The 20,000-nt window shown below is 36.9% G+C and overlaps 1 protein-coding gene across 1 annotated transcript in view; it reads right to left on the reverse strand.

Annotated features, from left to right (window-relative positions):
* LOC144957741 (pro-neuropeptide Y-like) overlaps window positions 1-20,000 on the reverse strand; it is a 186,373-nt gene that overhangs the window by 102,014 nt on the left and 64,359 nt on the right. The window lies entirely within an intron of this gene.

The raw sequence follows: 20,000 nt of genomic DNA on the forward strand, positions 1-20,000 counted from the left end.
GATAGATACGCACTTTATCACATAATAATATTTATCTTACACTCAGTGCCTGCTCCCTAAATTGTCATAATAGCGTACAATTAAATATAGATAGAACGAAGATGACGTCAATCAAGTCTTTGTTATTGTTTTTGCCATCCACGTTTATGAGTACTTCTCACTAAACTGTATGAACCAGACTATAAAAGTAAATAGTTACACGTAGTTTTGTGTGTTGGTCCGTTCTACTTCCGGATGGCAATGTTATGAGCTTCTAAGCCAAGCGCATTCTATAGATAGTATGCAGATGACGTCACTCAGGCCTTTGTTATTGTTTTTGCCATCCGCGTTTGTGAGTTGTTCTCACCAAACTGTATTAACCAGACTATAAAAGTTCATGGTTACACAGAGTTTATGTGTTGGTCCGTTCTACTTCCGGATGGCAATGTTGTAAACTCCTTGGCCAAGCGCATTCTATCTATATATATATATATTACGAGGCCTCTCCATTATCCTTTATAAAAAAAAAAAAAATTAAAAATCAACTCAGAAAAAAAAACACAAGACAAAAATAAACAGACAAAAAAAAAAGAAAAAGAAAAAGAAAACATTCACAAACACAAAAAAACAAAAACAAAACACACACACACACACACACACACGCAAACACACACACACACACACACACACACACACACACAAACACAATAAAAACGTAGCCGTTCTAGAATTATTTTCCTCAAGCAAGCGTTTGACTAAAACAAAAAAATACGACCCACCCCCAGCTTCAGGGTGAATTGAATTTGACACTGAAATGTGAGTCTTATGAAAATTACCATATAGATAGTATGCAGATGACGTCACTCAGGCCTTTGTTATTGTTTTTGCCATCCGCGTTTGTGAGTTGTTCTCACTAAACTGTATTAACCAGACTATAAAAGTTCATGGTTACACAGAGTTTGTGTGTTGGTCCGTTATACTTCCGGATGGCAATGTTGTGAACTCCTTGGCCAAGCGCATTCTATCTAAAGACGTCTAGATATATCTAATGGAATTTAATCGCCAAAAATAAAAAGAATAAAAAAATTAAACCCCAAGTTTTCATATTTAATTTGTGGCTACAAATTCATTTTCCAACATGCAGTTCACGCCAAAACAGCGTGGACAGCGTGGTTCAGCGGTATGGTCTTTGCTTCGTACCCGAAAGGTACCTCGCCTTAACTCACTTTGCCACGCTGCACTCGGCTGACGCCTGGGTTATTCCAGTCTTCCCTTGGAATAGACCCTAAAGACAAATTCCCCATTGGGAATGAATAAAGGGAATTTATTTGATATATTAAATAATACCAGGCCTGCCTTGTGCTACAAATAATTAGTATAAATACGAATGTTTGCCACTGGATAGAGAACTGCACAGTGCATAGTCGTTTTTTATTCAATAAACTTGTTGAAAAGAGAGAGTCTGGAGGCGTAGAAACTGTATCAAGGACTTCTAAGCATAATTTAATGAGAGGTAGTTCGAAGATGACGTCACTCAAGCCTTTGTTATTGTATTTTGCCATCCGTGTTTGTGGGTGATTCTCACTAAACTGTATTACCCCGACTATAAAAGTTCATGATTACACAATGTTTTGTGTGTTGGTCCGTTAAAGATAGAATGCGCTTGGCCAAGGAGTTCACAACATTGCCATCCGGAAGTATAACGGATCAAAACACAAACTCTGTGTAACCATGAACTTTTATAGTCTGGTTAATACAGTTTAGTGAGAACCACTCACAAACGCGGATGGCAAAAACAATAACAAAGGCCTGAGTGACGTCATCTTCGAACTATCTATACTTCCCGTTGGCAATGTTATGAGCTTCTTAGCCAAGCGCATACTATCTATAGATAGAATGCGCTTGGCCAAGGAGTTCACAACATTGCCATCCGGAAGTATAACGGACCAACACACAAACTCTGTGTAACCATGAACTTTTATAGTCTGATTAATACAGTTTAGTGAGAACAACTCACAAACGCGGATGGCAAAAACAATAACAAAGGCCTGAGTGACGTCATCTGCATACTATCTATACTGACTGAAAATAATTGATTTAAAATGCTATTTATTGTGACCTTTTCATTTTTTTTCTATTGGAAACTACGAATAATTTTTTGAAATTTCAAGCAGGCAGGTCTGCAGGATAAGCCGGTTCCATGGAAGACCACCTTGTATGGCATTGACGGACCTACCACTACCTGCCCTACCCCCCCCCCCTCCTCCTCCTCTCTCTGAAAAACAACTACCTGTCTCCACCCCCCCCCCCTCCTTCCACATCACCCCCCCCCCCCCCCCCTTTTCCACCCCACTTGGCCACTCATCAATAAGGTTTTCCATCTTCCTTTTACAACCTCTTCCAATCCCACTCAAATCCCCCAGCGACACACGATCACGCCTAATGACTTGTGTTTATTTCCTTAGGACAAGACAACCTTTGACTCGGGACGACTTTTGAAAAAAAAAATCCGTTAACCGGTTTTCCCATTTAACTCTATCCTTACCAGCTATTTTCAGAATTTTACCCCAAAACTTTATACTCACCCAATACAAAAATAGATTTTTCATACAGAATAGAAACGAGTATATTCGATATTTTGTTCATAAAAATGAGCTCTGCACAATGTCGAGTTTTTATGGCTATGACTATAACAAAATGAAATCAGAATATGAAAATTGTTGGCTGCATCGTAACGAATGTGACGATTTTCCTATCGGTGGTAAGGAAAGGGTTAAAGTTGGTGGTTCACACTTTTGAACCGCCTTAAAACCTCCGGCCATAGTTTATAATTTACATCATCGAACAGTTCCTCCATTAACTGCAAATGGGCGACACTGCTAGTATCCACCAATGCGGAATGAAATGGGAAGTCCGTAGTCATATTTTCCAGTACTACCAGGAACCTTATTTTCCAAATTTAGAGCCAACGACGTCCTCGAAGAAGAAGAAGAAGTACAAGTAGTAGCAGCAGTAGTAGTAGTAATAATAGTAGTAGTAGAAGTAGTAGTCGTAGTGGTAGTAGTAGTAGTAGTAGTAGTAGTAGTAGTAGTAGTAGTAGTAGTAGTAGTAGTAGTAGTAGTCGTAGTAGTAGTAGTAGTAGTAGTAGTAGTAGTGGTAGTAGGAGAAGTAGTAGTAGTAGTAGTAGTAGTAGTAGTAGTAGTAGTAGTAGTAGTAGTAGTAGTAGCAGCAGCAGTAGTAGTAAACTTAGTAGTAGCAGTAGTTATATCAGTAATAAGTAGTATTAATTGAAGTAGTAGTAGTAGTAGTAGTAGTAGTAGTAGTAGTAGTAGTAGTAGTAGTAGTAGTAGTAGTAGTAGTAGTAGTAGTAGTAGTAGTAGTAGTAGTAGTCGTAGTAGTAGTAGTAGTAGTAGTAGTAGTAGTAGTAGTAGTAGTATAGTAGTTAGTAGTAGTAGTAGTAGTAGTATATAGTAGTAGTAGTAGTAGTAGGTAGTAGTAGTAGTAGTAGTAGTAGTAAGTAGTAAAAAGCAGTAGTATAGTAGTAGTAGTAAGTAGTAGTAATTAGTAGTAGTAGTAGTAGTAGTAGTAGTTAGTAGTAGTAGTAGTAGTTAGTAGTAGTAGTAGCAGCAGCAGCAGTAGTAGTAGTAGTTAGTAGTAGTATGTAGTAGTAGTAGTAGTAGTAGTAGTATAGAGAGCAGCAGTAGTGCAGTAGTAGTATTGTAACTGTAGTAGTAGTAAGCAGTAGTAGTAGTATATAGTATATAAGTAGTAGTTAGATTGAAGTAGTAGTTAGTAGTATGAGTGAGTAGTAGTAGTAGCAGTAGTAGTAGTAGTAGTAGTTTAGTAGTAGTAGTAGTAGTAGTAGTTAGTAGTGAGTAGTAGTAGTAAGTAGTAGTAGTAGAGTAGTAGTAGTAGTAGTGTAGTAGTAGTATAGTAGTAGTAGTAGTAGTAGTAGTAGTAGTAGTAGTTAGTAGTAGTAGTAGTAGTAGTAAGTAGTAGTAGTAGTAGTAGTAGTAGTAGAGTAGTAGTAGTAGTAGTAGTAGTAGTTAGTAGTAGTATAGTAGTAGTAGTAGTAGTAGTAGTAGTAGTAGTACAGAGTAGTAGTAAGTAGTCAGTAGTTCAGTAGTAGTTTAATGAGTAGTAGTAGTAGTAGTAGTAGTAGTATGTAGTAGTAGTATAGTAGTAGTGTAGTATTAGTCAGTAGTGTAGTAGTGTAGTAGTAGTAGTAGTAGTAGTAGTAGTATAGTTAGTAGTAGTAGTAGTAGTAGTAGTAGTAGTAGTAGTAGTAGTAGTATAGTATAGTATAGTAGTAGTAGTAGTAGTAGTAGTAGTAGTTAGTATAGTGTAGTAGTAGTAGTAGTAGTAGTAGTAGTAGTATTTTTTTTTTTGTTTATGTCAACTGACGATCCAAAATGACTCCAAGGTATTTCGGGTTCTGGTCAGATGGCAGTGGTATGCTATCGATGGTGATGTTTAGTTGTCTTTGAGATTCTCTGTTGTTTAAGTGGAAAACTGATGATACTGTTTTATTTGTGTCCGTTTTGAGGTACTATTTATCAAAGTAATTTTTCATTTTGGTCACATCTTGGGATAGGGTAGTTTCTATATCATTCCAAGATCTTGATTGGTATGATAGAGCCCAGTCATCAGCGTACCCCAATTTCATTGATTTTGTGTTTGGCATGTCACTGATATAAACATTGAAGAGTGCTGGTGCAAGAACTGACCCCTGTGGTACTCCGTTCTTTATTCGTTTGACTTTGCTTGTTGTACCACCTAGCAATACGTGAAATTTCCTTGGACCAGTTATTTGAGACAGGAGATTAAGAATTTTTCTGCACTTGATAATCTTGGCTAATTTAAACATAAGGCCGCCTGTCCACACTGTATCGTATGTTGCTGACAAGTCAATTAGCACAGTTCCAGTTTTCATTCTTTTCTGAAAGCCTGATTCAATAATGGAGGTAAGAGCTATGACCTGTTCTGTTGTGCATCTGTTTTGTTGGAACCCAGTTTGTTCTTGTGGGATAGCAGTTTGTAGGGCTGGTGTTATTCTTGTTAGGATTACTTTCTCAAGCAATTTATATAGGCAACAAAGTAGGCATATTAGTCTATAACTGGAAGGATCGTTCGCTGGCTTGTTTGGTTTTAGGATAGCAATGACTTTTGCATGCTTCCACGTCGGAGGGTACTTTCCCTTATCTAGGATATCAGTCATTGCAGTAGACAACCATTCCATTGCGTGCGGCCCGAGGTGAGTGAGCATGTCAGGGTAAATACCATCCACTCCTGCAGCTTTGCCGTTTTTCATAGTTTTCAGAGCATTTTGAATTTCATTGGGACTGATAGGTAGTGTCCACATTGACCCATCTTTTGGAAGAGAGTTAATCATTCTGTTATAGTCTTTCCTGATCTTATTTTCAAATGCATGGTTTGGGATATGTTGACCTCTTTGTTTGATTTCGTTAGCAACTTTGCTTGCTTCTATGACTGGTGCAGTGGTGGTCCTATTCTCGTCTGGGTCTAATTTTTTAATCAATTTCCAAGCATGTCTGCTTGAGTGTTTCATGTCTAAATTTTCAACAGTTTCTGTCCATCTCTTTCTTCTTTCTTCTTGGAGGGAATCTAATAGTTTATCTGCTATGTCTTGGTCTAGGGTATGTTCGTATTCTTTCAGCCTGATACGAAAACTGGCAGGGACAGGCTGGGGTGCCTCACCGACTGTACCCCGGACATCCACCGTTGCCCTATGTCACAGTGTCGGCGAATATTGTTCATTAGCATGGGCCAGAAGTAAAAACACCAAACTAGTTGACACAAAGCTAAGGGATTCCATGCGTACCATCACATGGTGCCTAAAGTCAACTCCAGTGCAGTGGCTACCAGTCTTGAGTGGAATTGCACCACCACATCTCAGAAGAGAGGAACAAAACCAAAGGTGGATTCAAAAGGCAGAACAAAACAACGATACCCCTCTGTGCGAAATTTACAAAAATGCCCCTACCTGCTCAAGATTAAAATCCAGATCCCCTTTCTACCTCTCAAAGAAAGATTACTACAGCATCACTGATGAATGGAGAAAAGAATGGGCAAATAATACCCCAACAGGAGGCCAAATTATTGAAGACCCTACCAATGAAATTCCTGGCTCACAGCTTGGTAGGAAATACTGGGTGGCTGCAAATAGGCTACGCTCCAGACATGCGAAAACAGCCGCAAAAATGAACAAATGGGGTCAAAACAACTCAACAGAATGCCCCAAATGCCAAACTGACCCCCAAGTTGTAGATCACCTTGTGCTCCACTGTCCTGTTACCAAGCTGAATGGAGGTTATGAAACCATTCACAAATGTGAAGATGAATTCAAGGCTTGGCTCGACGCGACAGATCTGAAAGTGTGACCCCACCATACGATACTACTACTACTACTAACCCACTTCTTGAGACCGCCGATTCGTTCGTACACCACCATCGCGAATAATTTTGACCAGCAGTTAAGCTTAATAGCCAATATTCTCAACACAAACATATAACATAGAAACGATTGAGACATTGAGTATGCTCCGGTGTATGGGGTGAATTTTTAATTCAGAAAAGTGAGTGGAGCAGGCACTTATGTTGGTAACAACAAGATATGAAGTGAATAGAAAAGTGCCAGAAGACAATAGAGAATAAACATTTTTCGCGGCGGTGGTGGGGTTTGAACCTGCGACCTTTTGGTACGACAACTCCGCCTGGCAGGTGAGAGCGTGGCTCTACCGTGTGAGCTATCCACGAACACAAAAAATATTCGTTTCAAACTCAAAGTCATTACTAGATCCCTCTCTCACCCACTTCTTGAGACCGCCGATTCGTTCGTACACCACCATCGCGAATAATTTTGACCAGCAGTTAAGCTTAATAGCCAATATTCTCAACACAAACATATAACATAGAAACGATTGAGACATTGAGTATGCTCCGGTGTATGGGGTGAATTTTTAATTCAGAAAAGTGAGTGGAGCAGGCACTTATGTTGGTAACAACAAGATATGAAGTGAATAGAAAAGTGCCAGAAGACAATAGAGAATAAAAAAATTTTTCGCGGCGGTCTCAAGAAGTGGGTGAGAGAGGGATCTAGTAATGACTTTGAGTTTGAAACGAATATTTTTTGTGTTCGTGGATAGCTCACACGGTAGAGCCACGCTCTCACCTGCCAGGCGGAGTTGTCGTACCAATAAGGTCGCAGGTTCAAACCCCACCACCGCCGCGAAAATTTTTTATTCTCTATTGTCTTCTGGCACTTTTCTATTCACTTCATATCTTGTTGTTACCAACATAAGTGCCTGCTCCACTCACTTTTCTGAATTAAAAATTCACCCCATACACCGGAGCATACTCAATGTCTCAATCGTTTCTATGCTATATGTTTGTGTTGAGAATATTGGCTATTAAGCTTAACTGCTGGTCAAAATTATTCGCGATGGTGGTGTACGAACGAATCGGCGGTCTCAAGAAGTGGGTGAGAGAGGGATCTAGTAATGACTTTGAGTTTGAAACGAATATTTTTTGTGTTCGTGGATAGCTCACACGGTAGAGCCACGCTCTCACCTGCCAGGCGGAGTTGTCGTACCAATAAGGTCGCAGGTTCAAACCCCACCACCGCCGCGAAAAATTTTTATTCTCTATTGTCTTCTGGCACTTTTCTATTCACTTCATATCTTGTTACTACTACTAGTAGTAGTAGTAGTAGTAGTAGTAGTAGTAGTAGATGCTGTTGTTGCTGTTGGAAGAAGAAGAAGTAGATAGAGAGGCAATGAAAGAAGAAGAGGAAAAAGAGTAGAAAAATAAACACCTTTACACTCTTGTTCCGATTCCCAAACCATCTTCCGCATTTCCCATTTCTGCGACTCTAAGAGGTAAAGTTACTAAAGCTTTGATGACAACAATAGACTGTGGACGGATTTAGAAAATGTATTGATGAGCACATCTGGTGTCCAAACACGGACTAAACGCCTTTGTCAATTTGACCAGATACCGTTTTTTCTCTCTCCAAACATCGTTTAAAAAAAAAGAAAGAAAAAGATAACCCAATTCTTGTATCAAACTGTTAAATTTTAAAGTCATGTTATGAATCTCATGAAGCCTATGCGGAGAGTGGCCAAACGTCATCGTGAATTGTATCGATACTTTATTTTGAAAGTAACGTATTTTATTTTTCTTGTCGAAACAAGGCAAACTGTTTTCTATTTGTACAACAGACAATCCCAATGTTTACAAGAGGGTGTCAGTTCTCTAAGAAGATATCATTGAGAGTGAAGACTTTTGTATGTAAAATGTATACATCTACACAGTCTGAATAGAGATAAAATACGGTATATTATAATATATACAAAAATGCAAGAGTAAGGATTATATATATAATGTGTAATGGAGGCTATTTATTATTTACATTAAGAATGTCTTGAGGTGAATGGTAAAGATGAAGAAGGAGAGAGTAAGAGAGTAGAGAGAGATTGAGAGAGAGAGAGAGAGACAGAGAGAGAGACAGAGAGAGAGAGGGAGGGGCTAGAGATTGAATAAGAAGGAGAAGGAGAGAAAAGAGAGAACAGGAGATAGAAGAGAGGAGAAAAAGAGAGAGAGAGAGAGAGAGAGAGAGAGAGAGAGAGGTATAGAGATAGAGAGAGAGGTAGAGAGAGATAGAGATATATAGATAGACAGATAGATAGATAGATAGATAGATAGAGAGAGAGAGAGAGAGAGAGAGAGAGAGAGAGAGAGAGAGAGAGAGAGAGTTACAGTGTTCAATACCTTATTCCAGTCAGTTCAACAAGGAATTAACTGAGCGCCAGAAGACTTCAAATTATTTTGGCCTTCCCATTGAAAAAAAATAGAGCTTTTATATAGAGCAATATCCACTAAACGTGCTCAAAGCGCTTTATAAGGGGTCCCTGGCCAACAGCAACATTTAACGTGTAGGACGGGACATGACGCCTTTTAGGCCATATTACATTTTTTTTTTACAGAGACAACGCTGTTTAACGGCCAGGTACTCATTTTACACCCGAGAACGGTGAGATAATGTGAGTAAAGAGCCTTTCCCAAGAACTCAACTATGCGACGAGCGAGGCTCGAACCCAGGATCTTCCGATCCGAAAGCGAGTGGCATACCACTCACTCGACCACATAGCCGCATTCTTCCTAAAACCCTTTGTAATACAAAACTTTTAAAATATGGAGGTGATCTAGAGGCTGACTCTTGAATTGATTGCCATAATAACTATGTGACCCATCCTATCAAAACGGTATTATATCGGATGGCGTAACTGATCAAAACCAAATCCATAGACTGAAGTATAAAACTTGGGGTTTTTGATCCTTTTTTTTTTATTTTTGCAGTGAGTTGGCTCCTGACGACTTTTGTATAATCCGATATCCGCTTATCCGTTTAACTCTCCTTACCGAACATTTTCAGTATTTTCCCAAAATGTGACCCCTCGTCTCAAACCAGAATTATGTCGGGATGGACCAGATGCTTAAAAGTGAAATTATAGTAAAACTGGTCAAAAATATGAAACGTTGGTATTTAGCACAGTAAAATATGATATTCCTTCTCCTCTAGAAAGCACATAAACTCAACTTAAGCATGATATTTCTGACTACAAATTCCATTTTCAGCATCTTAATCATCCCGACTTGATACTGTTTTGAGACGAGGAGTCACAAATGGCAGGCTTACCCAGCAGAAAAATCGATTTTTTAAAAACCCCAACAATCTCTCTACAAAACAACTTTATGTTCCTATTAATTAAAAAAAAGAACATTGTGATGTACAAAATAAATCTGAATAAGAAAAAGTGTATATTATATTGTGTCGTAACAAACGTGACGAATTTGCTGTAGGTGGTAAGGAGAGAGTTTAAATTGAGATTTTAAATTGAGCTTTATATAGCGCAATATCCACTAAATGTGCTCAAAGCGCTTTACAAGGGGTCCCTAGTCAACAGCAACATTCAACATGTAGGACGGGACATGACGCCTGTTAGGCGATATTACAATTTTTCGGACAAAGAAAAAGCTGTTAACGAGCCAGGTACTCATTTTACACCTGAGTACGGTGAGAGAATGTGAGTAAATAGCCTTTTCCAAGGACTCAACTATGCGCCGAGCACGAGGCTCGAATCCAGGACCTTCCGATTCGAAAGCGAGTGTCATACCACTAGACCACTAGGTGGTAGTTGACACTTTCATACTTTCACACTTTTGAACTGCCTTAAAACCTTCGACCAGCGTTTGTAGTGCTCATCTACCTAATGCTCGCGTGAACTAAACTGTTCCGTGGCCATCGTTAACTTACAGCCTGACACTGACCAAAAAATGACGTCAAAATGCCAGTCTTTGGCCACAAAAGCAAACATATCGTGAATTGTATTCAATAGTTCAACCAATGGGATCACACTTGTTTCCATGAGTTATACTAACGACAACTCACATGGCGGTGCAAAAACCAAATAAAGACGTCAAAATGCCAGTCTTTTTTGGGTTTCAGTGTCAGGCTATAACTTAACGATGGCTACGACTGTTGCCGCTTCAACTGCAAATGGGCGACAATGCTAGTTCCAACTAATGCGGAATGAAATGGGAAGTCCGTAGACATGGTGTTCGATCCAGTACTACCAGGAATCCTCTTTTCCTAATTTAGATCCAACGACGTCCTCGAAGAAGAAGAAGGAGAAGATCTATTGATAGTCATAGTGACGATAGAAGTAGTTGCATTAATAATGCTAAAAAGGTCAAAACTTATAATTTATATGATTAATGATAAATTAAATGAGTCTCAGTCTCATTTTAAAAAACCACAATATCTCAATGACAACAAAACATAGGGTTTTGAAGGCCTATGTATGGTCAGTATTATTATATTATGGCTGTGAAAGCTGGACAATTACAGAAGACATTAGAAAGAAACTGGAGGCAGCAGAAATGTGGTTTCTTGGAAGGATGTTAAGAATCTCATGGACAGAGAAGAAAACTAATGAAGAAGCATTAGAGCAAGCTGAAACTAAAAGGCTATTAATTCGTACTATAAGAAAAAGACAAATGCAATTTTTATGGCATCTAAATCGACATAAATGTATTGAACATCTTGCTCATGTGCAACCGTCGTGTATAAACTATTCATCTGAACCTAATACTAATTAGAAGAGGTGGGTCACAGAATATGGTACTTCAATTCAGTTAGTTTTTTTTTATTTGTAAGAACAGACATTATGTAATTATTTATTGAGGTGCAAAAGATTATCATTTCATATTGAAATATCATTTCTGATTATTTTATCTTGATATAGATATCTACACCCGACTCAAATTCTAATTGTTCAATATTAACATTTGTATCAATTAAATATTTGAGAAATTTTATAGACTGGTACACAATTGGAGAAGATTTGATATCTCTTTTCATCGTAACCTAACCAGGCTAAAGAACCAAGAACCTGCACGAGACGATTGATTTCAGAAGAAATCCACACGGGTCTAAGTAAATTAATGATATAATTTAATTGTTCGGATGTTTACACGTTCTATATGACTGTTGTCTCAAAACGGAATCGGATAACAATGTAACTAGACAAAGACGGTATTCATCTTTATTTTTTCATTGTAATGTGACCAGGCTACATTATATAATCTTGAAGTCTGCATCGGAGAATCGTTGTTACAGAAATCCACATGGTTATGAAATGATACTATTTGTACACAGGGTTCAAATGGGATCTGTGACTGATGGATATTAACACGGTATATGACGGTAGTAGCAAGACGGAGGCCAGAGACACCCTTTAACTGTATCAGAACCAGGTTAAGGGGGCGAAGTGGCCGAGTTGTTAAGTTCAGGGTTCGAGCCCGGCTTCAGGCACTTTCTTTTTTTTCCTTGGGCAAGATTATTAACCCCCAGTTTGCTCAATATTGGACAGCATGGGTGATTCCTGTTGACATCAGACAATCCTGTTTTGATGAATTATCTATAATATTCCTTCGTGGATTGCCTAGGCGACGATATCTTATGATTTCGTGTCGCAAGGGCATATTATTAAGAGAATCAGGATCAAGAATCGAGAGCCTGAATCAGACAACTGGTGTCAGGGAATTCCACACGGTTCTAAATTATGATACTATTTGTTCAGGGGTTAAAATGAGATCTGTCAATGATGTCTCAAAACGGTATATGACGGTACGGTAGTAACAAATCGGAGACTGGAGACAACTTTTAACTGTAGCCGGACCAGGCTAGAGAATCTAAAGCCTGCATAGTCCGTTGGCTGAGCAGCCCGGTCCGTGCGTTTTTTTTTTTTTTTTTTTTTTTTTTTTTTTTTTTTTGCACTTTTGTAACCAGCAACAAAAGTAGACACATTGGTGCAGAAAATTATGAAGATTCGAAAAATAGATGGCTCCAAATATTTTTTATTTATTGAAAAGACATTAGAATGCATCAGACGATTGGTGTTCTTAATTGATATTTCTTCAGAGGTTAAAAAGGGATATGTGTGTAATGTTGTCTCAAAACGTCTTTAGTAATGAGTGGTAAAATGGTAATGACTAGACGGGGACTTGTTATATCTTTTCATTGTAGCTACTAGAGCAGGCTAAAGGATCTAGAGCCAGCATCAGACGATTGGTGTTAGGTTTTTAGTTTAACACACAAAGTGTTGGTGTTAGGGAAATCCACACACACTTCCAAAATGATATTATTTGTCCAGGGGTTAAAACGGTGATATTATGCAACTGATTTCTCAGACGTTTTAGAACGGTACTGATTAGCAATGAGGCGGAGAATAATTGAGAACTTTTCATTACATCAAGATCTGGTTAGACAATCAACAGTTTGCAGCAGACGATTGGTTTCATAGGAATCCAGACGCTTCTAAAATGATATTTTTGTGTTTAGATGATTTTAAAACGGCATATGTGACTGGTGCATCTACATGGTATTCGACGGTACTAACTAGGCGACGATTTAAGACATTCTCAATGCAACCAGACCAGGTTACAACATGTATCGTTTGCACCCGACGATTTATTACAGATAATATATCAATATGTTTCTATAATGAGAGTATAATTTGTTTGTTCAGAGGTTAAAAGGGAGAGGTGTATAATGTCACAAAACAGCATTAGATGGAGACCTGATACATATTTTAATTGTAGTTAGAGCAGGCTAAATAATCAAGAGCCCGGCCCTGACGTGTTAGGGAAATTCCCACTTTTCTTAAATGATATTAATTGGACAGTGGATAACACGGGATATGTTACTGATGCATTAAACTGCTTTCGGACGGTAATAATTAATTAGGAGGAAACTCGAGACATCTTTTCATTGTAACATTACCAGCTACATATTATTCTACAAAATTGCGCAAGACAATAATTGTTTTCATAGATGTCCGAACGCTACTAACATGATGTTATTTGTACAGAGGTTAAAACGCGATATGAGTCTGATGTCTCAATGCGCTTTAGGACGGTACTAAGTGAAGACGAGGCATCTTTTCATTTTAACATTACCAGTTACATATTCTACATGTTTGGACAAGACAATAATTTTTTAAATAGATATCCGAACGCTTTTAGAATGATGCTATTTGTAAACGAGGTTAAAACGCGTTTTAGGACGGCACTAAGTGAAGGTGAGACAACTTTTCATTGTAACGTGACCAGCTACAAATTCTACAAGTTTGCACAAGACAATAATTGTTTTCATATATTATAGATATAACTGAACGCTTCTAGACTGATGTTATTTGTACACGAGGTTAAAACGCGTTTTAGGACGGGACTAAGTGAAGATGAGTCAACTTTTCATTGTAGCTAGACCAGGCTACACAATCTACAAGTCGGTATCAATTAATCAATTACTCACTCAATCCTCTCCGGGCCTGCTAGCAGTTAAGGCGATGCAAGGGATCTCCACCTGGTCCTGTCAGCAGCTATTCTTGGGGCCATCGAGAAGGACAGACCTCTCTGTTTTTGGTTCCTCTCTACGGTACGTCTCCAAGTCTCCTTGGGGCGGCCTCGCTTCCTCTTTCTTTGGGGTGTCCATCGCAGAGCCTTTCTTATCAATGTATCAGACAATAGATGTTAGAGGAATCCACACGTTCTAAAACGGTATTACTTGTTCACAGGTTAAACGGGAATATGTGACTTGTGTCTCAAAACGCTTTAGGGCGGTACTAACTTCGTGAAGACATGAGACAATTTTTTATCGTGAAACCAAAAGCTCTCTCCTCAATCTCTCTCTCTCTCTCTCTCTCTCCCTCTCTCTCTCTCTCTCTCTCCTCTCTCTCTCTCTCTCACACACACACACACTTTCCTTGCACGCACAGACACACACACACACACACACAAACAAAAACATACACATTTTTACCTATAATGATTCAAATATTATAATAATCTAATACCCACGTATAACATATTTCGTGTTTACTTGAAGAAAGGCAAATGCCGAAACGACGTTTGTTTTGTGATGTCCCCTCATAATATATGAGCCACATTTACTCTCTTTATCTTTCTCTCCATCTTATTGTAACCTGACCACAGGTCACTGAATCAACAGTTTGGACCAGACTTTTGGGTCACATTTGAGATTATCACGTATGATTCACTTAGCATTCTTCGTCTTCTTCAACAAATCTCTAAAATAAATAATAACAAAAATAAAAATAAATAAATAAAAAATCTGACGCAGAGAGCAATGAAAATGTTTTTGTCACGAATAAAATGATATTTTAATTCAGATATTGATTATACATATAGGGAATGAGATTAGCGGAAAGTAGCTTCCCTTGACTGGACGTCACCTTACAGAGAGAACGTCAATTTCTTTTGAAGTGTCTCAAGCCGTTTTCACCAAAGCGAGGACGAGAGACGCATGCGCACAACCAACATGACGTTCTCTCTCTAATAACTTTTCCGCCGGTGACGTCACAGACTATTGGTGACGTCCAATCAAAGGACGCTACTTTTCCGCTTATCTCATTTCCTATAGCGATTCTGCTTGCCAAACCAATCGAATAAACACACAAAACCATATAATGTAACCTTAATTCTATTAAATAAATTATAGTGAGAAATGATCACATCTCTGGGCGTGAAATAATAATAATAATAATAATAATAATAATAATAATAATAATAATAATAATAATAATAGAGAACCGAGTAAGGTCAACGACATTCAATCTACAAGGTGCCTTAATGATTTCAAAATACTTTTCAGTAAACCTGTCAATTGATAATCTCATTTAATTTGTTTTAAAGGTTCTTTTAATGAACGGAAGTCATGCCGGTATCGATGTTAAATCGAAATCGAATGTAAAAATCGATATGGGGAGAAGCGTTGATAAAATCCAAGAAAATCGTTTGATGTTTTGACAATTGGATTCAGTAGTCTGATGTCACGCCGCCCGGCAACGGCGGCCATCTTGGTTCTAAACAAAGAAAATCATTACTTTTTATTCTTCAAGCTGGCTAGAACTTTTCATATGTCTTGTGACCAGAATGTGTAAAAGTCAAAACATGATCAAATTTATGTGTTTCTTTTCCCCCTGGATACGCTTTCATGCTCGCCGGAGAAATATTTCATACGGGCGTCCGCCATTGTTCCGATAGTTTAGAGCCAGTGTTGCTAAGTTACCATGCGTCATTATGAAGGAAGTGACGTTACGACTATTGAATTCTATACACCAATGGGCATGATCAATATTATATTTCCATGTGCTCGAGGTCATTGGTCACATTGCAAAATGTGCTCAAAATGACCGACATAGTCAAAAGTGTTCACAGTTTTTGAAGTATCTAACATCACGATTGGTCACTTTGTTCAGCTTGACACATGCGTATGCTTACAATTTTCATAAACAAAGCAGCGTGTTTACATTTCTGAAGAAATATCTAATCGTTGGACAGCAACAAAGCATGTGATTGATGATTTGGTTGGACGAAAACATGAATATAGATCGCTCCCATTATCCAATAGTCTTTTAATGAGTGATGGGTTTTCAGACTATCCGATAAAGCTTTCAACTGAGAGAATAAACATAAAGTATGAAGTACTTAAAGGTTCCTATGATGCTAGATACCGATGTATTAAGGTAGCATTTTACAAAATGAATGAATTTAACTGCGTCGATAATTAGTAAATAGCTAATATAAAGCGTATTGGACTCAAAGAAGAAGAAGAAGAAGAAGAAGAGGGAGAAGAAGAAGAAGAAGAAGAAGAAGAAGAAGAAGAAGAAGAAGAAGAAGAAGAAGAAGAAGAAGAAGAAGAAGAAGAAGAAGAAGAAGAAGAAGAAGAAGAAGAAGAAGAAGAAGAAGAAGAAGAAGAAGAAGAAGAAGAAGAAGGACGAGGAGGAGGAGAAAGAGGAGGAGGTCAAAGAGAGATGATAATTATTATGAGAAAGATTATATTGACGACGATAATGATGATGTTGATGCTTATGCTGATGATGATAGTGATGACCACGACGATAATGATGATGATGAGGAGGAGGAGCAGGAGGAGAACAAGAAGGAGGATGAGGAGGAGGATAATGTATACGAAGATGATAACGACGTAAAGATGACGATAATGATGGTCAGACAATAAATCCCCGTAAATTTTGATCATCAAACCCAAGCACAGATCTCATCTTTACCTCAAACATCCTCCCTTGAGGAAAAAAATGATCATTTTAAATTTCTTCCTCTCGCCCCCCCCCCCCCAATAACCCCCTTCCCCTCACCCGCTCGACATCTCACCCCCCCCCCTCAATCCCCAAACAAACACACACACACATACACACTCATCACAACCACCCCACTGAATACCAACTGACTAAAACCAAGACAAGTTTTAAGTGCTTAATGGAAATGCCATTTGAAAATAAATAAATTTCACAGATTATTTTGTTGATAGTTTCTCTCCCCCCCCCCCTCCTCCCCTCCCCCCCCCCCCCCCACCCCCACCCCCGAACCCCACTCCACTCTTTCGTGCAAGACCCAATAATACTCAAAGACAGTTCACATACGAGATTGCACGGATATTGCAGACTTTTTCCTACGCATTCCAATACATCCACTTGCAAGTGAATATCGGTGCAAGTTTTCTGATCGGAGTGGTCAGACCGAGTACTTGATTTCCTCCGATTATTCCCAGTAATTCGATAATGGAACCGATATTGATTACTGGAATTTATGCCAGTGATTTTTTTTTTAAATGACAGAACATGACAAATATAGCAAAACTTTGTTTAAAAATTTGGCCAGAAAAATTTCAAATATCGAATATTAAATTATGACTCCCAACTTGTTAAAAAATCTCAAATTTGATATGTTTTCGGAGTCTAAAGGTTTTTGACTTTTAATTCGATATGAGAGTTAGTATTTTTATCGATATTTTGAAGTAATGTTTTCTTTTCTGGCCAAATTTCAGAAAATGCGTTTCCTCAAGAGTAGCGGTGTATTTGTTACAAGGGGAAAGTTAACCCTGGGTCATTTGAATATCTGTCAATGATATACGTAAAATATTCACAATATCCGCCAACTGGATATAACGTACCATCAAACAAAACTACGTGTAACCCCTTAAACGGTTATAATTTGATTGATATAAATTAGTTAGTGAAAACTAATCATTAAATGGCAGTCTAAATACAACATAAAAGATATGAGTGATGTCAATAACGTTCCTTCTATAATATTCGTAGAATATGCGGTGATCGTATTCATATATAATATTATAGACTCGTGCACGGTTCTTGCAATATAGATCATACTGATTTTTTTAAATTGTTCGCATGTTACAAACACAAGGGGAGATAAGTCTAAGATATTTGTTGAAAGATGTATTTCATCTATAAGGGAAAATAATCTAATTCAAAGGACGATGACAATTTGGAATAATCTAAAGTTTGAGACAAAAATTTCTAATTTAATTAATAACTTTAAGAATGCCATTGATAAAGATCTTACCTACATCATATTTGATTTGGACGAATAATGTAACATGACATTGGATATTATTGGCTTTTGTATACCAATTATTTGAAACTCTCAAATGTACGAGTCGGACATGCCAAAGGAATGTAAATAGAGTAAATTATACTACGAATATTGACTATGACACTTATTTATTTTGTATTAGATATTTAATTATCAATATTATCAATTAATTGACATTGAATACTAATTATATAATTGATAAATTGTATCTATGCATAAAAGTTACACAGAACATTTAAAGATTTTTTGGACATATTAGCTCTTAAACGATACGATGCGATATGATGCTATAGATAGTATGCAAATGACGTCACTCAGGCCTTTGTTATTGTTTTTGCCATCCGCGTTTGTGAGTTGCTCTCACTAAACTGTATTAACCAGACTATAAAAGTTCATGGTTACACAGAGTTTGTGTGTTGGTCCGTTATACTTCCGGATGGCAATTTTGTGAACTCCTTGGCCAAGCGCATTCTATCTATAGAGGGATATTTCAACTTGACCAGTAAACTTTTATTTCAACTTTGAATCGATCAAAATGACTTTCCTAAATTTAAGTAATGGATTGAGGTATAAGTTTTATATTACTTATCGTATCTTATAGTATCGTATCGTTTAAAAGCTACTATGTTCTAAAACCCTTTAAATGCTCTGTGTATTTTTTATGTTTAGATACAATTTATCAATTATATAAATAGAATCCAATTTCAATTAATTGACAATAATATTGAGAATTAGATATCTAATACATAATTAAATGTCACATTCAATATTAATATTCGTAGTATAATTAACTCTATTTACATTCATTTAGCATTTACATTCAATATTTATAATAATACTGATAATATATACAATTTGATTATTATTATTATTATTATTATTATTATTATTATTATTATTATTATTATTATTATTATTATTATTATTATTATTATTATTATTATTATTATTATTATTATTATTATTATTATTATTATTATTATTATTATTATTATTATTATTATTATTATTATTATTATTATTATTATTATTATTATTATTATTATTATTATTATTATTATTATTATTATTATTATTATTATTATTATTATATTATTATTATTATTATTATTATTATTATTATTATTATTATTATTATTATTATTATTATTATTATTATTATTATTTGATATTGCACCGGATATCCACAAATAATGCTCAGATTCGCTTTAAGTGAGAACATCATCCAAATGGTTGTATAAAATCAATAACAAAGGGCTGAGTCATATCAACTGTCGTTCCTTTCTTTTCATCAGAAAAAAAAAAAAAAAAATGAATACAAAAAAAGGACCAATAAAATTAACAGACACAAAAGAACTATTCACTTCCACTCACAGATTATTTACGTCTTTCCACTAACTTTTTGTGTGCGTGTGTGTGTGTGGGGGGGGGGGGGGGGGGGGGGGCGGTGTCTGACGTAATCAGGCCCCCAATCAGAGCAAGGTCCGTATTGAATCAGGTCAGTTGTCTCCCTTGCCCTCATCTATTTTTAAAAGAATTTAGCACTCACGCGGTCCTTGTCCGATGGCTTGAGGATTGTCGGATGTCCTTTATTGGTGGGGGGAGAACACAGATGGATAGAAAGACGGACATAGATAGACAGATAGGTAGATAAACAGATAGGTGGATAAATAAATAGACGGATATATTATATAGAGAGACAAACATATAGATAAATAGGTAGATACATAGATAAATAGACATGTAGATAGAGAGATAAAGAGATAGATAGACACACACACACATACATCATACATGCATATATATATATATATATATATATATATATACATATATATATACATATATATATATATAATATAAATATATATATATATATAATAATACAGATAGATAGATAGATAGATAGATAGATAGATAGATAGATAGATAGATAGATAGATAGATGGATGATGGGGAAGAGAGAGTGGGGGAGAGAGAGACAGAGGGAGAGAAAGTAAAAG

Source organism: Berghia stephanieae, chromosome 12 (assembly GCF_034508935.2).
Source record: "Berghia stephanieae isolate SIO BIC M18660-M18661 chromosome 12, UCSD_Bste_1.3, whole genome shotgun sequence".
NCBI classification, from domain to species: domain Eukaryota; kingdom Metazoa; phylum Mollusca; class Gastropoda; order Nudibranchia; family Aeolidiidae; genus Berghia; species Berghia stephanieae.